This window comes from Carya illinoinensis, chromosome 4 (genome assembly GCF_018687715.1).
Source record: "Carya illinoinensis cultivar Pawnee chromosome 4, C.illinoinensisPawnee_v1, whole genome shotgun sequence".
NCBI classification, from domain to species: Eukaryota; Viridiplantae; Streptophyta; class Magnoliopsida; order Fagales; family Juglandaceae; genus Carya; species Carya illinoinensis.
In genome coordinates, this window is record NC_056755.1 from 31,171,047 (window position 1) to 31,192,231 (window position 21,185).

Consider the following 21,185-nt stretch of genomic DNA (forward strand, 5'->3'; position numbering starts at 1 on the left):
CACTACCATAGGCGTACGCACAGTCACACCAGACCACGCCGGGGGCTCCAAACTACACCAATTAAGGCCCAGATCATCATAGCGGGCTGGTTGAAGGACTCTTTTTCCCCTTCCAAACTGTTGTGCATTTTTTGGTATTAACATGATTATTTACTGCTTATCTGTCAGCTCATTCTATAACCAGACGGCCCTAATTAAGAACTTCACCAGATAACAAGAAGGAAGATGATGAAGATAATATTTGGGATCTGCCTGAAGATCAAGGAGGGAGACATCTCCAATAAACAACTACATTCAACATGCCTTAAATTTAGAAAACCTGTGGTCCATGTAAATGGCATTAAGTGAATCTTGTTCATTGACAGAATGCATTATCCCTTTTGTATTGTTGTTCATGTATGAAGATTTTCATTCTTGCATCCATCTAAAGGCACTTTATGTTAGGTACTTATCTATCAGATTATATATTTATATATATATATATATATATTATAGGAGGGTTACCAGTGTTAGGAATAAAGAGGACTTCCTACGGAAAAAAGACTTTCTTTTTCCTTTATCGACAGAAAGTCCTCTCTATATATATATATGACAAAATGTTAAGGTTCAAGAAGCAGCGAGAGATAATATATGAGTTTTGCTAGGGAGCAGCCACTGTAGCATAGCACGCATTGCACACCCTTCATGGCTAACTGGCTTCTAGCGTTTCAAATACCCTTCGACCCATTTTGATTTGAATCCATCCCGCGTCCCCCTCCTTCTTGTCACCCAGCACGGTAGCACCATCAAGCATAGTCGTCCCTCTCGTCACCCAGCACCCGCGACTTGTTAGCCTGCCTCTACCTATTGCCACCCAGCCTGTTTTCCCCACAAACCATTTCGAACAAGAGGTTTGCGTTCACAGGAACCCCTCGTCGCCCAGCACCCGTGCACCTCCGTCCACCAGCGCCACCCCGCGATGCTGCCAACGCCCTCCGTGACGCCATCTTTGGTAAGTATCCTAGTTTTTTTTGCCTCTCTTCCCTCCCTCGATCGCAAAATGAGGCTGCTCTCTTTTTCTAAAAAAAAAAAAAAGAGTCTCTCTCTTTATGATTTTTCACTATATTTTGAACTCAAAAATTTGAGGGATATGTATATGGGTCTGGATTTGCTCTTTTCTGTTTGTCAAAGTTAGTTTCCCTTGAATTACAAAGATGAGTTTTATTGCATTTATGTTGTGAAACTCCCTTGAAATTGAGTCGATATCCTCTAATTATACATTTGAAGACAATCTCGATCAAGTACATAGTATGATATTGACCATTTTTTAAGAAAACCTTCTGCTCTAGTTGAACCTGCTGTTGTAGGATGAAGTTGGAAATTTCTATTTTCTTCACTTTCTATGGGCAATCTATTCGTGAAGCACTATTTCAGATAAAGCCTTTCACATCCCATATATGGCCTATTACTAATTTACTACTAATTTTTTAATTCAGTCACTTCTTAGATATTTTTTTAATTCATTTTCCCATCATTAGTATGCTCTAATTGCCTTGTATATTCTTTGTTCTGAACTACATTCATTTGCTGTAATAGTTTTTGTGCATGGACTGAAAATGGCTATGCACAAAAGATTTTAAATCAAATTCGTGATCATGTTGGATTTTAAGGTTCCTAAAATTCCATGTTGGGATAACATCACTTTTGGTGAGATGACAAAGGAATTGCTTCATTTGCATAGTAGGTTTTATCAAGCGTGATAGTTCTGATTTTCTTGGTTTATATGTTATCTTTAAGGTTCTCCAAATCCCTGACTTTCTTTATAGATTATTTGTATAGATTATTGAGTCAAATCTGAAGTTTTCTTTATGGTATGATGGCAGTTGGTACCCTTTTGTGCTGGAGAAAGTCAAGCACCTCACTTTGGCATTTAATGATCAGAACTTCCTCACCAAACAGCATCGAGAGTATTTTTTTTTAGTAGAATTTGTTGAATTTATTTAATTTAATGAGCACCAAACAATCATAGACATTGTTGAGTTTGTTCCTATCTGAAGTAGAATCTCTTTTCTGCTTGTGCAAAAAGGGTCCAACAAAAACTTGTTTGTCATTCAACAGCGTGCCATTCACCTTTTCAATAGCATTTTTATCATAATCTTCATTATCAAATTGTAAATAACCATATCCTTTTGCGTACAAGTTTTCAGAAATATGAGTTGCTAGAGATGACATTGGCGAAGCAATTAGAAATGGCTCAACACTCTATGGTATTTTCAGGCCTTATTCCTACCTGTTTAAAAGAAAAAAAAAAAAAGATTTTAACAGTTAGATTTGAATTGAGGGCACAGAGTGAAAGATACATGTAGTTTTGGGTCCAAAATTGAAACTCATGTAATAAGGTGTAAAATGAAAAGGAGCAGTAGTTTGTGGCGGGTAAAAGGTATATTTTTCCCAAGAATATATATATATATATATATAAACCATTTGCTATTTTCAGATTTGTATGCAAAATATAATGTGCAGTTGAATGAATGGATTTTTTTTTCAATAGCATGGCCATACTTCATACTTGCCTCTAGGGAACATTTTCTGTATTTTTGTTCAAGGAAAAACTTTGATTGGGGCCCTATCTAGACTTGTGTTTGATGATTAGTTTGTGATTAGTCTAAGGCCACATTTGGATGTGGCTCCCATGATAATGAATTTGTGCTTTTCATCCACTTAGGAGAGAGTCATCTAATCTTTAGACCAGAACATTTGATTTGCTTTTGCTTTTAGTGATTAAAATGTATCTTCTAGCATATCTAGATTTTCAAGAGGTAGTGAAAATATGTTCAGTTAGCATGTCTTATGCTCAGTTATCATTCTATTTTTCCTTCATTGGTACATGTATAAATAATCACATTTTATTTGACTTTTTCAAGCTGTTAGTTACTGTTAAGTTTAGTTATTTGATTTTTGCATTGTTGGTACAGGTATAAACTAGATATGGGTGCGCATTATGTGTATACGTGTTTATAAAATCAGATATGGGCATGCAGAGGATTGATGCTTTTAGTATACACGATGGAAGATTGGGCGTGCATTATGTGTATACAATCAGTTGACCTGTTGTTGCTTGTCTATGAGCGTGACAAGTGTTTTTTTTTTAATGTAATTTTGTGCAATGGGCTTGTAAAGGGGATATGCCAGATATGAGAATGGCAGTTTAATATTTTCTTGAAGTGTAATATTTTCAAGAAGTGTAATATGATATGTAAAGGGGATAATATTTTCTTAAAGTGTAATATTCCTGGAAGTGTAATATTTTCTTGTCTGTAAAAGGAGTAAACCACTATGTAAAGTGCAATATAATATTTTCTTAATGGTGGTTTGTTTTTGTACAGCTTTGAACAGCCAACACTTTGTTTACTCGTGGTTTGTTTCCATTTACATTATATTCATGGATTGGTTGCTACTTCTTATATTGCAGTTTGTTTTTGCAATCTTTGATAAAATATTGCAGTAGAATGTATTTCTTCTATGTTTTGGTAGTTTAGGATCTTGTTGAGGACAAAGCATATATGAGTGAGACCATATTGGTCCTTGAACCAAAACCTTTAGCTGTATGTTCAAATAAATTGTTGTTAATGGTTCTAGTTACTTACATTTCAAAAGTGGTTATATTTGTGAGTGAAAATGGAACCCCCTCAACTGAACATGCCATTTCAAAAGTGGAACAAGTTAAATAAGCAGGTTGTGATATCCCATTTTTACGTGTATTTTCACTGAAAGAATATTTTAATTTAATTAATATATTAGTTCTTTTATTTTAATTTATTGTATTTTAATTGGTTTTATTTTAGTTTGATGTGGTGTTTAATTTATTTTAGTCGTTTTATAGTTTTTATATTTGTTTTCATCGGATCAATTTTTGGACTCCGGAGGTGAAGATTGAACCTCATTTATTTTTCCTCATCTTTTCCTTTTATTTTCTCTTTTTCTTTTTCTCTTTTTCTTTTCTTTTTCCTTTCCTTCTTTTCTTTTTCTCTTTTTTTCTTTCTTCTTTCTTCTTTCTCTCCCGCGCCCACGACCTCTCTCCCTCTCTCCGTCGCCGTCTAGCTCTTCAGCCCAGAACCACCACTCGCCGGTAACGTTGTAATATCCGCTCCTTCTCTCTTCTTCTTCTTTATGAGCCTCGATCCACGTGTCAAACTTCGGTGTATGTGCTAAGCCTTGTTCTACGTGTCAAGAGTCAGTCTATCTGACGAGCCTCGATCTACATGTTGAACCTTATCCTATGTGTTGTATCTCGTTGGCGTGTTCTGAAAGTTATCCCGCGGATTTCAAAGTAAGATAGATATTTTAATGCTTACGGATATTTTAAATATTATGAAAATATCTATAAAAGATATTTTCAGTATTATTAGATAAGTTTGTTTTTAATGTAGCACAATTATAATATTTTAATGAGCTCTGAAAATATTATAATTGTGGATAATTATTTATATTAAATATTTTAGTTGTTTTAAAATATTAAGAGATTTAACTTTACGTTGAAAACTCTTATTCAATTTAAATGATTTTATCCTCTTTGAGTAATTAACGATGCTTTATCATTTTAAATAATGATGAAGAAATATTATTTTATAAACTTTAGTTTATAAAATAATATTTTATCTAAATATTTTCAAATCAATGTTTAAACCCATCATTAGATCCTTTTGAGGATCCCAAAGCGTAGGACTGAGATTAAATGCCTAGGCTTTTTTCTTTTCTTCCTCACTTTTTCTCTTTTTTTCTTTTTTCTTTCTCACTCTTCTCTCTCCCTCATGCACGTCCAGCCGTGCTTCCTCACTATGCATGCATTTCATCTTCACGGTTTGAAGCTCCCAGCCGGCGCCACCTCCAGCCGCCATGCCCCACCTCCCACACCGGCGTGACCCTCCATCACCGGCGACCACAACCTCACCGGTGGTGAGTTAAATCGGCAACCCATTCTCTCTCTTTCTCCCTCCAAGCAAATGGGTCTTAAGGCCATTTCCACCTCTTTGGACCACCATACACGGTTGAAACGGCCACCAAGCACCACCAACGGATTCACCATGTCATGGGCTTCCTCTCCATGTCTTTCTTTCCCCCTAACTCTCACTCTTTCTCCGATGGGTCTCCATGGCCTTAGTTTCGGTTGCACCGTCGTGCACCACCATCCATGGCCACCCACGGTGTTTCACCACCACCACCTTGTTCCTCTCATCACCATGAACTTCCACAAGAAATTTCATAGCCAACAGAGCTATGTGTAGCTCTCACTCTCCCTCACTCTCCAAGGCCGAAACTAGCTTCAAACGGCCGATCCGCCGCCGTGAGCCACCTTATGGCCACCACCTCGCCACCACAGCTTCACCACATCTTCATCTACCTTTCCCTAGCTTCCCATGAAGTTCTATGGTCTTTCACCACCTCAAGCAAACACCTAGCATTTCGGATTTACTATTCACGGCATGACGCCGCCATGCTCCGCCACCTTTGACCACCATGAGGCCATCATGAGCCTTTTCAAGGCCACGCCTAGTTATCCTCAAGCCTGAACCGCCACTTCATGTGGTGGACAGCCACCGTACGCAGTGTTACCGCTACATACGCTCCTCCGACGCTTAATCGTGATGCGCAGCGAGCGACGCACGGGTTAGCCCGTCGATGGTATAACCCTCTATCTCTAGTTATTTACTTTTAAAGTAGTTGATTGGTTGGATTGTAGACTGTGTAATTAGTAATTGTGGAGTTCGCTGCGTAGTTATGAAGCGAAAAGTAGTTGTGAAGTGTTGGGCTTGAATTGTAGTATTGTGGATTGTACTATGAAGTGTGGACATGAAATGGATGCCATAGTTGTGATATGGCGTGATGTGTGAAGAGAGTACGCGTAGAGCGTATTTTGTGTAGTGCAGCGACGCGTCGTGTGACGTGTGTTGTAGTAAGGTGTGGCGTAGGATGAAGGGAGTGCGTGTGTAGTGCACTCTGTGTTGTATGGCGATGCTCCGTGTGGTGTGCATCGTGTTAATAGGAGTTGTAGTGAAAGGAGTACGCGTACCGCGTACTCCATGTCGCGTAGCGATGCACGGTGAGGCGTGTATCGCAGTGATGTTTGTCATAGTGTAGATGGAAGAGAGTTCACATGAGTGTACTCTGTATTAGGTCGTGATATATCGGATGGCGTATCACAGAGTGTCGAATGGCATAGCAAAGAAGCGTGGAGTGTATGGTGTAGCATCGAGAACTGTGTAACAGTGTCCCGAAGCAATGGTGATATGGGCTATAGTCTAGAGTGACGAGTGTCACCTTGTGGTTGACTATGGCTAAGAGTATAAGGAAGTGATAAAAAGGTATCAGAGCGTGCAGCGGAAGCATGATGGGTATCGTGACGTGACTCGAGATTTATCTCGAATTACGTGACGTGACAGAAGTGCATTTATGGATGCGATCCTCTCTTATCAAGTGTTGGGATGAACTTATAAAGAGTCGAGAAGTAGGAAGTCCTATTGACCGGGTCTTAACAAGTTGGTATTGGAGTTTGGAGATTGTTTATACAAGCAGGCGTTTATTGGAATTATAAGTTGCTCTTAGGTGATAAAAAGGGGATGAGATACATGTGTCTTTGGTAAGACAAGTGTACAAGACAGATTTATCATATGTAATGAGTAATCTGTCTTGATCATAGTTACATGGTATTTTAGCCCCAGAGTTGGCTTGAATTCATGTAGTCTAAGTGGATGGGAATGAAGATGTAGTATGGGGTAGGATACGTGAAAATAGTGACGAGTATATAGTTTAAGGTTAGGATGCATGACTCTGTCGGTCAGAATCATGCGTTGGATTGTGTAAATAGAAGAATAAAACGGAGGTCTTAGTGTCTTAACCTTAAGGTGAATCACAGAGGTTCACTTTAATGAATAAGACCCCGAAAGTTTTAGCATAGTAAATAGCACGTAAGAGCCTAGGGATGGATATAGAATATTTCAAGCAAGGCATAGTTCTATTTTCTAGAATAGTTAATTATGCATTAGATAGATGATGACATAAAGTTATGTGTATGCATGTAGGTTGCCATCTGACATGCATATGAATGGACTGCATGGATTGAGTATGACATGAAGTCCAGGTAAGTGTTACGTTCATACTCTTCTAGAGTTTTCTCTATAGAAATGGAAAAGAAGACGAAAGTTTTTCTGTAAAAAGGAAAATGAAACGTAAGTTTTCAAGTATAAGTACGTAGCGGCCTTCCTTGGCAGCCCCTTTTTATGCACCCAAAGTATGTACGTGTATGCATGTGAATGGATGCTATAAGTAGTAAGTATTGTATGTATGTTTATGAAAGGAAACGAAATGAAGCTTTAAAAGACGTTAGAACTGTTAAGGGCTGTAAGGATTGATAAAGAAAGAAAACTATCTTTTCTAAAATAAAATAACTCTTTCTAAAATAACTTTAATGGAAAAGAAAGAAAATCATTTTCCTCTTAAAGAAACTTCTCTTAAAGCAACTTTTATAAAAAATAAAGAAAATTATGCTTTAAACGATACGAATAAAAAGGAAATGACTGTAAAGAAATGAACGGATTGAATGTATGATGTATGAAAATACGTAAGGGCCACATGGACTGGACTGGAAATGATATCAAAGAAATGGGCAGATTGCAATGCCAGGTAAGTAGTACTGGTAGTGCACCCAGTGCTGCACCCTGACTGAATGGATTCCCAACCCGAGGCCACGGGCGGAATCAGGTCCAAAAGACCGCTAACCCCAGCGCACGAGGCGTAACAGTGTGCAATGGCCAATGAAAGTGATAAGAATGAACGAATGCATGTTAAGAATAGATGCATGTATGTATGTATGAATGGACTAAATGCATGAATGTACGTAAGTAAGAAAAGATGATTTAATGAACGTGTATATGCATGAATGTACGTAGAAATATAAATGTATGAAAAGATTCTTTAAGAGATGAAGGCAGCGATGCGTGGGGAACTGTTTTAAAGAAGAAATCATGTTTAAAAAAAAAAAAAAAAAAAAAAAAAACGCCACCTCGAAACCTTTTCAAACGAAGAGAAAGACATATGCAAGCTATGTAAAATATGTATGTATGGAATGATAACTGCATGACTGGAAAGCTATGTTTTTATATTTTGACTGTATGAAGTAATGCTTACGAGTCATCGAATCATTTTAGTTTTTATGTGTGCCCTCCCGGCATAAGATGAGCATGACAGGTCAGGGCAGGCACAACCCAAGGGGAGGAGCACAAAGGCCTAGGCAAGATGTTTCATATTAAAAGCTTTAATTATGAAATGTCATGTTTCCCGCTGAAAGCTTTAATTAAGAAAAATGAAAATTTATTTATGACATGGAGTCTTTTGTATCCTAGTATGAATGGAAAAGACATTTAAAAGGAATCGTAATTCCCGTCGATTTGTTTTTATCAAAATCAATATGAAAAAGGACACACCATAAGGACGGGCGTTACAAACGTGGCTGGTACCACACACCCAGAAAGTTCCCCCTCCGGCCGGTGAACCTCCCCACCAAATCTTACCTCCATCAGAGCCACCGTTTGCCGCCGAGAGCCCATCTAAGCCGCACGGTTTTTGGCTATTTCCGCCTCCGGCCACCATCTTTTCACCACTTCATCCCCTACCTCTTGTCGTCCTAACCCACCCTTTTCTGACCCCGATCCATTGTCGGAGCAGCTCCCACAAGCTCAACTCCGATTTGCTCTTTTTTCGCTTCCACCGCCATTTCCACCGCCACCCACGGCCAAAACTCACTTTCATTAGCTTCATAAACATCTCTAGGTCATTCCCTATCAATCCCAAGTCTTGGTTTGTCCCCGTTCGAAAGTGGGTATTTTACAACCCACGGCCACAGTGTAAAATACATTGTTACGTTATTTTTTCTCCGTCGTTGGCAACGTTGTGATCCTTTGAAAAATACCTTATAGCATTGTAAGTATTTTTCAAACTCTATTTTAGATTTAAATATATTATTGCTCTAATAATTATTTATTTGACTGGTTGGTTGATTCCGGACTGAGTCCAAGGAGTCGGGAGTCGGATGGATTGAGGACGGAGTTATTTGTTATTGTTGATTTTGTGATTGGTTGGATGATTTGTATCTTGAGGTGTGCATTGCACGATGCATTCATGTGCATTTATTAATTTGAGAAAAACTGGTGTTATTTGTGTAAATAGATTTTCGGATACGTGTGTATCACGACCCCAAGCCGAGATGGGGTATTATCTCGATGGAACTCCTCTGATCATTTGGGAGCTTAATATACTGAGTGACGTCCCCTGGGTTGTCGCTGGGCGACAACGGGAGCAGGCGGGATGGTAACGCTCTCATACCGACTCCGTGGCCCTTCGCTGGTGAGGGCTAGAGGATGCTTGGCTACACACGCGCGGGGCGCGGAACTGGGCATCGCTCATTACGAAGTCACACGCATTGTCGTTACTCGTGGTGTGAGAATGGGAGCCAGGGTGTGCGGATGACCCCTAGGGGAGGTCAAGTGAGACTTTTGGCGTGAGTTGGAAAGTAATACATTTTTGGGGCCAAATGGGATTTTTGGCGTGCGTGGAAAAAATGTGATTTTATAGAATATATGCATTTGGCATTCTTTCATGTATATTGTTGAGTTTAATATGTTTTTATCTTGTAGCGTTTGAATCTTTACTTACCTGCAACACCATTTTGGTACCGTAGATTTTGATACAGAGGTTGAGGAGGAGGAGAAGGCTAAGCCTGAGGAGGCGGCTCCGCCGGAGTATTGATTTGGAGTTTATGCTTTGTAGTTTGGTTTGAAACGATATTTGTGGCTTGTAATATTTTATTATGTATGTTTTAATCGGGTTTGTATTAAACAAAGAAAAAATTCTGGTACTTAGTTATGAGATTTTTGTTATCCGCTGCGTGTTTTTATTCGTACATTTGTTGCATGTTCACACACTTGGCACTTGGCGATAGGGTGGTGACCCGTGTTGTCATCATCCCGACGTCTCAATTTCCACGTGTTCGTACGTAGGATTTGGGGGGGTCACACAGATGGCAAAAGAAAACTAAATAAAGGTTTTCCATTAACAAAAATTTAATATGGCAATTTGCAACTATTTAATGGAATAATCCAAACACAACCGCAGAAACCCAAAGGTCTTAACAAGTCACTTTTATGCATTTTCAAAGTAGGTTGTTTTCTACAAAACTATCAACCACATAAACTCAAAAATATGAGAGTGACTTAAATGAGCTGCAACATGCAAGAACAACGATTCAAAATAAAGTGTTCCATCCTGATGCTATTTTGCTTGAACTTTTCAGCCCCCCCCCCCCCCCCCCCCCCCCAAACCCCAATTTTTCCACCATGATGCTTTTAAATTTGGTTGCAAAAGATATCATCCGACCCAAACTTTCTTGCCAAGTGCTTTGCAAATGCATTGCCTGAAATGAAGCAAGTTGTTGCAGCCACCAGCAAAATTTAGGAGGAATTTATTTGTTAGTATGCTGATCAATTCGCTTGAAAAAGACTTGCTTTGCAAGAAAATTTTGACGGCAATTATTTTGTTCTATGTCTACAATAATTATTACTCCTCTAAGAACTTTTGACTTGCACAAAACAGTAGTAATATCTTAATCATTCACTATAGAAAATGTTGCCATGCATCTGACAAGAACGGCACCAAGTTTATTAACCTTCATCTTTAACAGCCACTCATGTGAAGGAGATGGACATAAATCTTTATGTTTCCCAGGTGCTCACAAATAGCCTTTCGTGAACTACTTCTAAAGTGCATTGGATTTCAAATTTAGGTGACATACTTTATATAGCGGTCATCATTGCAGTAGAAACCAACAAAATCTTAAAAGAGCTATGAACATGATTTTTTACTTCTGGGCAAAAAAAAACTAAAGCAGATGCTTTTCTCGATGGTATCGTTCAAAGCAGTAAAGTTTTATTTTATCTACAAAGCCAAATTAGTAATTCAACCAAATAATAATTAGTAATTCAAAATTTCAACCACTTGTGTTGTGTCCTAATTTAGGACTCCAAACAAACCATTCCAAAATTGGAGCCCCACTTTCTATTCATTAAGACCATACCCGCTGTGCCGTCGTTAGTCTGCTCTTAGCCACACTTTTACGTATTGGAGCGCAGAAAATTGAAGAAAAAAAATTATAATGAAATTTGTTTCCTAGACTCGAATGATAATTACTAAAGAGTACTTCTAAAGTCACCAAAAGGTGCTCCCAAATAAACCTCCCGAAATGTGCATTTCATTTTTTTTTTTATGCATTTTTTAATAATCATAAACATTTTAAAAAAATAAAACATTATTTAAAAACACTTTCTTAATAACTAAATTAAAAAAAGAGATTCGGTACACTTATTCAGGACACCAATTCGGGACATATAGCATTTCTGATTACTAAATGACTCTTGCTACACGTACGATATAAAAATGTGCGCTCTCCTCCTTACATGCTGACATCAAGTCATTTTTTATTATTAAAAATAAAAACTGAACAAATAGAAGACCATCCATCTCTTTTCTTCCATTTTTCTTTCTTTAACTTTCAAATAAAACTCAAGGAAACAGGTGCTGCAGACATAAAAGAAGAAAACGATAAAAGGTTTTCCACTAGAATTGTTGGGACTTTCATTCTTTGACCTCTGTAGATCCTTTTTTTGTTTTTTTAATTTCAATTGGTATAGCTTTCATTCTTTGATATATTCAAGGTAGATCCTTGAAGGAGGTTAACAAGCAGTAGCCAGCACTTGTGAAAAAAAAAAAAAAAAAAAGTGAGCCTAATGACGCACATCCACTTTGGTTCTTCCCCTCAACTTCAGCTCCCTCTTCCAAACAAAAATAAATGAGCCTTTTCTGCTTTTTGCAAGTCTGGTTTTCTCTTGGAAAGAAACTTTTTGCAAGTCCCTAAAGAAATGCAACGAGTGGACGAAAAAGCCTTAATTCTTTACAGGTGTTTGCCCCCACCAAAATAAGATAAAGATAAATTTATTATCATGTCTCGGGTGTACTGTTTTATTTTACCGTTTCTCAGATTAATTTTTTTATTTTTTATTTAATAATTAAAAAAGTTATTTTTAATGTATTCATATATATATTTTAAATATTTAAAAATATTAAAAAAATATAAAAAACAAAAAAAATGAAAAAAACTTCCAGCAATGACCTAGCCAGCCTCGTTTGGATTCGGAAACTATCTCATCTCATTATTAGAATGTTTTCAAATTTTCATACAAAATGTTATAAACAATTCAACTTCTAACTCAACTTTTCAAATCTCAAAATAATAATAATATTTTATATAATTTTCATGTTTTATTTAAAACTATCTCATTTCATCTCATCTCATCTTTGAATCCAACTAGGCCGAGACGAAGAAGAGCATCCACATTGGTCTATGCATATGTATATGTAAAGTCATATTTGCATAATATGAGCCTAAATTCATCTACATTGAATTATGCATCTTTAAATATTTACATAGTCATGAACAGTACATTTACATATTTGAAGATCTACTATTTACTTCTCAAAATATATTTTACTCATTCTCTCTCTCTCCTCCCACTCTCTTTCTATATATTTTACATTTACATATTTTACTCATTCACTCTCCAAAAAATATTTTACTAAAATATTTTACATATTTGAAGATCAAACCTGTGTACCTCTCTCTCACAAGTTCTGAGTACATGTATTGGGTGCCAATAGAATTTCTTTAGGTGCTAATTGCATGTGTTAAAGTTGTGTTTCGTACACCTTTGGACCAGACTCATTTGGGGCTCGGGCCTTCTCTGCTACCTGCACACACATAAACTCACTCCAAGCTCCAACGGTCGGGTTGACAACTGGGCGGAGCCTCTGATGCCTAAGTCAGATTATAGGCGGCTTCGATCCTGCTAACCCACTGGTTCACCTAGAGCGGGAATATGGCCAGAGGGCCACGGGCTCCAGACACTTTTTCTTCATTTTCAGTGCAGTCTTCAGAGCAGAGCTATCCTATACGACCGAATTGCGATGTAGTGCCTGAGAAGGGGCTTCCGAGGTAGCCGGCAACATCTGGGGAGACTTGCCTTATTGGGATTGTACAAGAATGGGTCATCGTTCACCCGGAAGAAGTTTGGTCCAATGCACTACTAAGCGAGAGTAGCTTGCGGCAGTACCTCCCCACACATGCAGCTTTGCGTTAGGTTGGTTCCTCAATCCCACTAGGGCCTACTGGTCGTCCATCATGCCAATGGTCCATCAGTCCCCCAATGGAGGGAAAGGGGAAGAAGCCAAGGTAGAGCTCTCCAATTAAGCCGAACTCCGATGATGATGACGCTCCCTACTTCCCTAGTCAGTCTTCTATGGGGACTTCTACTCACAAACCCCACTCGCGATGTGGCGGGGGAGGGATTGATATGCTTCTACATTTAGGGGTGTTGCTTTCCACCTCATAGGAGATTGGGGAGTCGACATCCTCCTCACGAGTTTGCATCCTTCGCTTGTCTCCTGCAGTTGCTGGCGACGCCCCTTTGCTTTCCCTAGGGGGGAGACGCCTAGCCTCCCTGTTTTTCCACGTCTCCTGTGACTATTCCTCTCAGACCCCACTGTGCTGGGAAGGGACTCTTGCGACATCCATAGCGGGGCGCCACGAACTCGGGTCTCCTTTGGCAAGTGTTCCTGCTCAATCTGACTCCAAATTCAGATTTCTAAATTTTGGTGCCCTTCCAATATTTTTCTCATGACTTCATTGGACATTTCCTAATAGGTTACTAGTTGGTTGCCGACCCTAGCGATGGGCGATCAGGGGGACTCCAACCCTAGGGGTCATGCGCTTCTTTCTGTGGTTCCTACAGTCTCCCTTCAACCCACGACTGACGTGGGGTTCCTTGTAGAGCATGCAGGTTCCACCCTAAATTTGCAAGAATGCCTGCGTCGTGCGGAGTCTAAGTTGTAGAGGTCCCAGGAGGAGGTTGACATGTGCCATCTCGACATGGTGTGGGAATCTAAGGTGCGAGAGACCTTGGAGGGGATTCTTGACAGTAGGACGGGGGAGCTCAGGGAACTCCGAGTTGCACACATCTCTCTTTCTAGAAGGTGCGAATCTGGGGAGTTTGCCCATAGACGTGCCGAAGATAAGTTCCTGCAGGTTGGCTAGACCTTCTCGATGAGGACAAAGACCTTCAAGGCCTTGAGGGCCAAAAGGGAGAAGCTGAGGTCTGTCTCCTAGTAGCAATGGTTGGAGTTGTCACGGGTGCGGTAGGTTAGGGACGAGGCCTAGCGCCATGGGTTCCTTTTCAGCTGGGAGGCGCTAAGAATATATCTACTGACAAACCCCAGGTGCAATCTGCTCTCGCTAGATCTTGAGTTTCCGGGGCTGGGTCCTAACGCTTTGGAGGCTGGAGCTCAGATAGGGGTGGGCCTAATTCCTAATGAGTTCTCAGGTGTACCTGAGGCACCTACAGTGGTCCTGACGCTTCTAGAGGGGGACCCTACCAAGTCGGAGGATGAGCCATAAGTCGGTCGAGGGGCCCTCAGCTTTGCTATTTTTCTCTTTTTTTTTTTTAACCATAGACATCTTTAAAGCTTTTTATTAGTTTGACATTGGTAACTAGGCAACCCTTATTTTGGCTGGTTTATTTAATCTTTCGATGTTTATTGCATGTGCGCTTCTTAATCCACACCTCGCGTTCACCTCATTTTTGTACGTCCTTTGCCACAACAGGTAGAGCGGTGTGCCCAGCATGGGATGTGACAGGCGATAGGTCACGTCAGTCTCCTCTATTAGAGGGTGACATGTATGCACATGGCCTGTTGGTGGTGTCTGCCCACGCTTTTCTATACTTGCCACGGGAACAATGCGACACTGTTCGCGTTGATGTGACCCTAAGGTACGCAAGTTCTTTGAACCATGGGAAGCGAATCGGCGTTCCACACCTACATATAGTCTGGCTTGCCTTAGTCATTCGTCTGTAGCTTCTCCTTTGGTTAATGATTAATGATTTATTATTAATTGATAGCATATATTATTTTATATTTTATATGATCAATGATAATAAATTAGATGAAAATTACATATTTGCAGTGAATTTTGTTAGATTTAACGCTACGGGTAGACGGAAGGGGAGGTTGGGAAGTTTTGAAAGTTTGAGGGTCCACTTTGATGCAATTAGTAGTTTTGGAGGCACATTGTGAATTGAGTGAAAGTTCGATAAGGCAAAGTGTAATTAACTAGGGGTGCTACCCGCATGTGCGGGGGCGGGGGCATCCATTCCCCATACCCCAGCCCCACATATGTGGGGGGTGGTATTTCCAACCCGCACCCCGCCCCAGTGCCGGGAGGCAGGGCGAACATCCCATCAGCCCTGCCACCCACCCACTTCAAGAACACTATGTTTCATTAGACTTAAAAATTATTTTTGGGTCTAAAAATATTTTTTTTAGAACCAAATTATGATATAATTAAATCGTAAATAAAAATTTATATATAATAATAATTTAAAAACTAATAACATAAAAATTATGTTATTAATTTTTAAATTTATTAGACTTTTTCACAAGAGTCATAAAAGTGTGAGACTTATTCACAAGATTGCATATGGCATGGGCACCCTAGGCCAACTTTACATAAAACTCCAAGGCCATACAAGAGTCTTACTTGAGTAATGTAGGACTTACAACTCTAGTAAATTGTAATATATATTTATATATATACAATTTGTAAAATATAAATATATATTTATAAATATAAATATTAAATACGGAGCAGGGCAAGGGAAAAGCAGGGCGGGGAGGACAAGGGTGGGGTAGCGGGGGACGGGCCGCTACTGCCCACCCCTATAATTAACCCACAAACTTAACTACTCAATTTTTTTTTTTTAATGTTTTGAACTATTACTCTAGTGAATATTTTAAAGAAAAACTTAAATTATTTTTTGTGGATATAATAATATTTTTAAAATTAATTTTTTATATTTTCGTAATTATTTAAATTATTTTTAAAATTATTATTTAAAACTAGAACAAATATGATAGAAAGTGTAAATGATTAGAATAAAATATTGATAAAAAATAATTTGGGATGTACAGTGGTTTCCCAAATATAGGGGATCACTATACATCTTACAAACACTTTCCCTAAAATGGAGATCTGGATGTAGAGGTGATTTTAATGAAATCCCTAAAATTTTCATCAAATTATAGGGAAAAGGTACACATGCGGTACCGGTTGTGAAACCTATAAGTTTAGCATTTTTCTTACTAAATATTAGTTCTTCTAAGGATCAAATAGATCTAACAGATCAAATAAAATTACGTTATTTTGTGAGATTAATCTTTTGAGGGATGTTACTCATAATCCCAAAACACTTACTTTATATATTTGAAAATTATTTTGTATTATTTATTATTTTATTTTATTCTTATTAAAGTAATTGAGTTGTTCTACTTATCATCTATATACCACATACTTGTTATAGGAAAAAACAATTAGGTGTAGTATGTAATGTGTAACGTTGATAAGTAAAATTATGCTAATCATGGTTTATGTAAAGTGTAAGGCTCAATTTGGTTGTTGGAATGCATTGAGATCAATTCAGTTTAGTCTAATTTTAAACTAAACCTAACATCCAAACACATAACTTTCAAATCACTAAACTCTTCTCAATTCAAAACATTTTTACACGTGAGACTCACAATTTTTTTTTTAACTCAACACCATTTTACATGCGGGACCCAAACTTGTTTGTCTTTATTTTTGGTGTTGTCATCACATTTCTTTTATTTTTGATCTAGAATTCAGTAATTATTCATCCACACCAGATCACCTTCCTTTAGATTTTTCCATTTAGGACCAGCGTGTGTGTGTAATGTGTGTATATATATATATATATATTATAAAATAGACGTAAAATTCACAGAAGAGAAAAGCAACTGGTCCATTGACGATGAGGTGCCCATTTTGTTGGCCATCTTCTCATATTTTCCTTTGTGGTTATGAAGTTTGTTATACATATTCTTCCTCTTCTCATTTGTGTCACCTTCTCCAGCAACATTTCTGGACCTAACATGCTCACTATTGTTGGGTTCTACATCATGCCCTGATTCGTAGTCGGTTTCCTTGAGGGACTTGTTCTCTTCTCGAAGGACACCCACCTTAGTGGTCAAGTTCTCTACCAGTTGTTTCATCGCTACTAATCTAGCTTCCATATTCATTGATGTTGCTTCCTCCTACTCCTGAGATATTTTTTAACAGGTTTTTGTATACATACGAAGGACACACAAAGTTTATGAAGATCCCACAGACGGCACCACTGTTAATGTCATGTTTTGCACACCTTTGGGCTGGGCTTTCAGCAACTCAGATATTTAGTCTTGGGCCTACAAATACAAGAAAACACCGTGAGATAGTGACCATAGTGGTGGTTGGGGAGTCTCCAATCTTAAAATCAGTATCATCTTAGAGTAGAGTATAAGAAAATAGAGAGTCCAGAGAGTCTAGAGAGCTTCCTGATACCTAGGAATTGGCTTATATACCTGATTCTTGAGATCAGATGCCCATTCTTTGTGTCAGGGGGAGCTGTACCTCCTCAGTTCCTTCTACCATACTCCTTTAATTCGACATAGCTTTCCAGATGGTGCATTTAATGCGGCATGGATCTCTAAGGGGTATATTTAATACAGCGTGGCCTTTTGCCTTACTCTGGCAAGGGATGCGCGCCGTAAGGCTCTTCCTTCTCCTCCCGTCAAAGGTTCAAGGGCTCCTCGCGATCTACACCCACATGTCCGCTCAAGGTTCTATAGGATTCAGTATTATAAAGGTGGCATGCTCCTCCCTGCTTTACACTAGAGTGAACTTCTTGTGCTTCTGAGGTTGTAGATTGACCTCTGCTCTAGGACCAATGGATTGTTCGGTCAACCTGCGCCCCTCATGGTATTGTGCTCAAGCTCTAGGCCTTTGGCTCGGGGAAAAAACCCTCTAACAAGAAGTGTAGTTAGCATAAAGTTTTAGGATGCCAAGGAAGTAAATTTGATGATGATAAAAGGATAAAAAAATTTACCATCGAGAAAATTGTGGACAAAATGCATGAGATGAGGTTATCCCTAGATATATCTTTATATAAACATTTTAGTCACAAAAAAAATATACGAAAATAATCATACAAACTAATGTAGATTGATATTGTTCGACATATTGTAAAGTTATTTTTATTATAAAATAAATCTGATGGATCACATGAAACTAAGTCATTTTGTGAGAATAATCTTTTGAAGGATACTACTCATCATTCTACACCACACACTTTATAAATTTTAAAATTATTTTATTCTTATTAAATTAATTAAATTGTTCTATTTATCATCTATATATCATACATTTATTATAAAGAATAAAAATAAATAAAATAAAAATGATGCATAAAAATGATAAATATAATTATTCTAATCTTTTCTGTGCAACAATTCTCTTGTCTTTGAAGGGAGACTACGACTAGGAGCAAGAAATCATGGCTCATTTAAAGAAGGACGCTTCTAGAGTCACTGCTGGGGGCTCCCGTTGGGTCTCCGGCTAGGCTTAGAAATTTTTTTTACATCATTTTTTAGTATTTTAAAATATTTTTAAAAAAATAAAAAAATCCATAATAATATTAAACAAAATTTTCTTAATCATTAAGAAAAGAACACTAGGAGCGGTAGCTCCCAGCGGGGATTCTAGCATTTCTCTTTAAAGAATAAACTGCTTGTCTTTCTTTTCGATGTTGTCATCACATTTCACTTTCTATCGTAGAAGATACCACTTTATTTAAGAACTTAATAAATAACACATAGGAAAGGAAGGTGTGCTGTGTGCGAAAGCTGGTTGTTCCCCACTCCCTCATTCCCATATGTACAACACTGTTTCATTTATAACCTAGATTGACTGTACCTTAGATATAAATAAACCTCGTTGGTAGTATCTACCTTTTCTATGCATAAGAAACTCACATCAGGATGAAACTTGGTTATTAAATTTGGCCATTCTGCCATTGTTTGTAGTTTCATACAATCTAGGGCCATGCTAGAATGAAAAAAATCAAAAGCTCGATCTCATCCCAAATGGCCAACAGAATACATCCAGTTGGCATCCCATAAGAACGAACAAGAAATTTCACATCCAAGCAACTGGCAAATACAACAAAAAACAATCCATAGCAATGAAGAGAAATCCAACAACCAGATTCACATGGGAAAAAAATGTAAAACAAAAACAGAACAAGCAAAAAAAAAAAAGAAATAAAAAAAACCACGCAGGTTTTTCAATCTAGAAACAACAAGGGGGCAAAAAAAAATCTAAATCATCCCATAGATTCACATTCAACCAAGAGAAAATAAACAAAACCATAAAAAACCATACACAGACCACATTGGCAACAAGAACGGAGAAGAGGAACCCAGAGATACACCACTACGAGAGGAAGCTATTATTCGACGTCTGACGTCCAAAATCCCTCTTATGGATACAGAAGACTAGAAACCTAATGGATGAAACAAAAGAGATCCGAATGAATGGAAAGGGAAAAACAAATGATGAATTCCACTTTAAAGAGACACGCTATAAAAATAGACCAATTTATGAAACTTCTTATCTAGATGGGAATCAAGAAAATTCGAAGTTAGAAATATTTCAAGATAAAAAGGATAAAGAGATATTCTGGTTTGGAAAACCTCTTGGTAATATTCTTTTTGACTATAAACAATGGAAGCGACCATTCCGATATATAAAAAATGATCGATTTGAAAATGCTGTAAAAAATGCAATATTTTTTTCATACGTGTCAAAGTGATGGAAAAGAAAGGATATCCTTTACGTATCCGCCAAGTTTATCAACTATTTTTGAAATGATACAAAGAAAGATGTCTTTTTACTTTCATCTCGAGAGGGTTTAAAGCTAAAAAAGTCCCTCCGAGAGAGATCAAAACGTCTTTAGCTTGCTTGTGCTAGTCTTTGAGCATCTAATCTACTTACAAAACTTTAAAAAAATATATATATAGAGACAAGCTATGAGAATCGGAAGCTCTAGGTGAAGAATGAGAGAGAGGGAAGAACCCATAAGTGAAGAATCTAAAGCCTCTGAGAAGATTTTCATGGAGCAGGCAGCCGTCGACCGTGGAGAGGTGGTTTCTGTCAAGCCCTAGGAATACAAATCACAAAAATAACCATGCTAATTCTTATAGTTAAGTTAATTTGAAAATTGATGGGAAAATGGGCAAAATGGATGGCCCATTATTTGGAAAATTGGAACTAAAGAAAACATCTCATCAAATGGAAGCAATAATATTAAATTTAAAGGGAAAGAAATGAGAGATAAAGATAGATTTAGAGTATGTGTAAGGGGGTAAAATATCATAAGGTCCAAAATAGTTCTTAAGGCTCAGCTCATCAAAGAGTCATCACTAGAGGATAAAGGAAGAGTCTGAAGAGATAGGAAAATGGTGCAGAGAGAAGAAAAGGAAGTCAATGTGTCAGAGAGTCAAGAGGAAAAGAGGGGAGGGGACATAAAGGGGGGGTAAAGTAACATAAAGTAATGGAAAAGCAAGAGATAAAAGGACATGGGTACATACGACTTGGGGGACTTTTGAGCAAGGCTTCTCCAGGAAGGCTTCTTCAATCTCAAGGGAGGGGTTCCAGTGATAGAGTCCAGACTGGGAAGAGAGACCTTCGAAATCTAGTATGCAGTGAAAATGAGAGACAATGAGAGATTATAAAATAAGTTTATTATAGTGGATTCTTTTCTCCCAAACCCCGTAGATGTAAGCCTAGTGCCGAATTATGTAAATCTGCGTATTCATCTCTATTTAATTTTCTCTGCATTTATTTACTGTTTATGGCCATGGATGTATGCACTGACACCATACGGCCACATCAGACTACTGTCGGGGGCCCACACAACACCAACCCAAGCCCGAAACAACCTCAGTTGGGCCGAAAATGTATCCTTCTCCCCTTCCAGATATCTGTGATGTTTTTGGACATTAAGAGTATGAATTAAGATCATTGAATTTAAAAATTAATGGAAAAAGGAGTGAATTTAGTCTTCTAATTAATATCTCAACACTTATGGAAGGCAATTTAATTTCCGACTTCACATCTTAAAGAGCACATGTCCATATTTAATATTTATCATAAAAAC